The sequence below is a fragment of the Panthera onca genome, chromosome C1 (assembly GCF_046562875.1).
Source record: "Panthera onca isolate mPanOnc1 chromosome C1, mPanOnc1 haplotype 2, whole genome shotgun sequence".
NCBI classification, from domain to species: domain Eukaryota; kingdom Metazoa; phylum Chordata; class Mammalia; order Carnivora; family Felidae; genus Panthera; species Panthera onca.
The window spans coordinates 16324512-16328420 of record NC_138346.1 but is presented as its reverse complement, the minus strand read 5'-3'; positions in this window follow the sequence as shown (position 1 = coordinate 16328420).

The window sequence follows — 3909 nt, the reverse complement described above, 5'->3', positions numbered from 1 at the left end:
ATCTTTTCCCAAAACAAGAGCTAATGGTGAAACATTAAATGCATATCCCTTGCCATTTGCAAGATCAAGAATGAAACAAGCATATCTGACATCACAATTTTATACAACACTGTTGTAGCCAATGCAATATAACAAGAAAAAAAGTGTAAAGATTTTAAAGAAAACAATAAAACTCATTATTTGTAGAAAATATAAATGTGTGCATAGAAAATGATAAAGAACCAATAAACAATAAGTGAAAGTTGTTACCGAGCAGGTCAAGTTCATCTCTGTACACTGGAAACAAATAATTAGGATATAAAATTTGAAAATAAAACTTCATAATACTACTAAAAATAATCATCTATTTAGGAATAAATCAAATGAACCTTGTGAAACTTGTCTACCTATAAATCAGAAAATATTACTGAGACTAATTAAAGAGGAGCTGAACTAACGGAGGGATATACCATGTTCTTGCATTGGATGATTCAATGTGGTCAGCTTCTTCACATTAATCTATGGGTGAATAAACCTCAATCAAAATTCCAACAACCGGGCACCAGGGTGGCTCAGTTGGTCAAGCGCCTGACTTCAGCCCAGGTCATGATCTTACACTTCATGGGTTCAAGCCCCGTATTGGGCTCTGTGCTGACAGCTCGGAGCCTGGAGCCTGCTTCAGATTCTGTATCTCTCTCTCTCTCTCACTGCCCCTCCCCTGCTTGCACTCTGTCTCTCTGTCTCCCCAAAATAAATAAATATTAAAAAAAATTTTCTAATTCCAACAGCACATTTGCATGACTTGAAAATCTGATTATAAACTTCATATGAAAATGCCAGAATAGCCAAGACAATCTTAAGGTAAAGGAGAAAACTGAAATAATTAATCACTAGATAGTCAGAATTATCATAAAGTTAAGTTATTAGGGGAATATAGCATTACTTCAAAGATATACAAATAGATCAATGGAACAAAAGAGAAAGTAAAGGAATAGATGACATGATTTATGGCAAAAATGGCAGCACTATGAAGTGAAGAGAGGATGTTTTTTTTAATACATAATGCTGAGTCAAATGGTTATCCATATATTAAAAAAATTAATCATGATCCCTACTACACGTTATACACAAAAATTAACTCCAGGTAGATTTTAGACCTAAAATGAATAATGATCCCTACTACATGTCATACACAAAAATTAACTCCATTTTAGACCTAAAATGAATAAAATAGAAATAACTGTGGAAGGGAAAAGGTTCTAGAAGAAAATACTGGCAACTATCTTCATGACTTTTAAAAAATAAATGTGACGTAGTCAGTGAAAAAAGGTTTTAAAAAGGAGCAAAGATTGATAAATTATGCTATATTAAGATTAAGAAGTTCAATGCATCAAAATTATCATTAAGAAAAGATAAGAAAATCATCATTAAGAAAGCATGGCCTATAGGGTACCTGGATGGCTCAGTCAGTTAAGCATCTGATTCTTGATTCAGCTCAGGTCATGATCTCACGATTCATGGGTTCGAGCCCTGAGTTGGGCTCTGCACTGACAGCTGGAAGCCTTCTTGGGATTCTCTCTCTCCCTCTTTCTCTGCCTCTCCCCCACTCATTCTCTTTCTCTCTGTCTCTGTCTCTCTCTCTCTCAAAATAAATAAATGAACATTAAAAAAAAAAAGAAAGAAAGCATGGCACAAAGTGGGGAAAGATATTCAGGAGTAATACCCAGAATATGTAAAGAACTCTTATAAGTCAATACGAAAAATATGGATAAGTAATACAAAAATAGTCACATGCACATAAAAGAATAAATGACCAATAAAAATATATTAAAACGTGCTCAGGGCACCTGGGTGGCCCCACCGGTTAAGCATCCAACTCTTGGTTTCAGCTCAGGTCATGATCTCACGGTTCACGGGATCCAGCCCTGTGTCAGGCTCTACACTGATAGTGCGAAGCCTGCTCGGGATCCTCTTTCTCCTCTCTCTCTGTCCCTCCCCTGCTCGCTCTCTCTCTCTCTCTGTCTCAAAATAAATAAATAAACGTTTAAAAATGTATCAAAAATGTGCTCAACACCATTAGACATGAGAGAATCAAAGTATTGAAAAGTGTTAACACTGACAATCCTGAGTGTGGGGTAAGTATGTGGAGCAACCAGAACTTTCATATCCTATCGGTGGCAATGTAGACTGACACAATCCTTTGGTTAAGCTCTTGACAGGATCTACTAAAGCTAAATCTACACGTAACCTATGACCCACAATGCCACAGTGATTCAACTGCTTTGCATGCAAAAGTGCGCCAAAGCACGCGTACGGGAATGTTTAGAGCATCACTGTTCACAGCTCTTCAAGAGTAGAAATAAAGAAAATGTTTATCTGCAGTAGAATGGATAAATACATTGTGCTATAGTTGTATAATGTGTGTCAGTTCGCATCCTCTGGGAAGCACACAATCAGATACGGTTAGGAGTGCAAGACATTTACTGATGGATGAAGCAGGAGTAAGCAGAGTAACTCTTCAGAAGGCGGTGAAGACCTAACACCTGGAAAAGAAAGAGGGAAGGAAGGAAGATTAGGGGAGGAGCTTAGACACAGGGTGGCCCTGAGAAGGTCTAGCCAGTCCAGTGGGGCATCCCCGTGCAAATACTGCCCATGGAGGGGTCGAGACCAGCACCCTGAGGCCATTCTCAGTCACTGGCTGGATACTGCTCCCAGAGAGCATGTCCTAGAGGTTTGCATGCAGCAGTGGGGCCGAAGCACCATAGCTGGAGGAGGTTGGCTACCTGTGTTCCTCAGGCCGACATCACACCCCCATGGCTGCCATACAATGGAACACTGTAAGCCATTACAGATAGACAACCTATCACAAAATATAACCTGAAAGATCTTACAAATATAACATTAGGCAAGAGACCTAGACAAAAAAGAAAAGCCCTTACTGAATGATTCTATGTATAAAAAGCTCAAAAACAGTCAAAAGTAAGTCACGACAGCAGATATCAGAATAATGATCACCTTTGAGCAGGGCCAAATGACTGGGAAGGGGAGCTTGGTAGACTCTTGTGACTTACGCATAATGATCTGAGTGGTGGCTACATGCGTGTTCACTTTGTAAAAATTCACTGAGCTGTACACCATGATTTGTACCCTGAGTGTATGCATGCATGCAGCACTTCATAAAAAACAAGTTATTTTAAAAAAACAAGAAACTGGTATAGCCTGACAATGGTATTCCCAGGAATAGATACCATATAAATCCAGAGAACAAAAGCCCAAGAGAATAATGGCTTTGTGGAATGTAGTGAAATATAAAGAGGATAAAATATACTTATTTTGACATAAAGACTCAAATAATTTTACCAAGATATTTCTATAATTATTAAACCTCTATTATTAATGAGAAGCAGGTGATGCTGCTGCTTTATTTATTTTCATAAACGATGCTTTGATGGGTTAATAGCGATGTATTTTTATTCTGAAAAAGCTTGCGCAGACCGGTATTAGCTTAACACAGCACTTCTCAACTTCTTCCAGGCTGACACAAGTCAAAGCTTAGAAAACTTCCATTATGATGCTCCCTTTTACTGAATTTGCATACTGCTTTGCATAATAATTGATGCCTCTGTTACTTTAATATCTTTATAAAGTGCGTCCCCACACAAGACATGCTGCTTCCTTTTTCCCTTGGCTAAGCCAGTATGTACCTCAAAATGTTGCCTCAAAATGGCAACAGAATGGAGAGAGAATTGGAAAAATATAAAGACCACAGGACTGCAGGTACGGGATGTGTTTTAGAACTCACAGGAGTGATCTTGATTAATGGAACCTAGGAAACATTTATTCAATCCATAAATAAGTATTAGAAACAGCAATGTGCTAGGCACTGTTGTAGGGACTTCTCATTCCTACACCTTTCCATAGGCTGGCTAT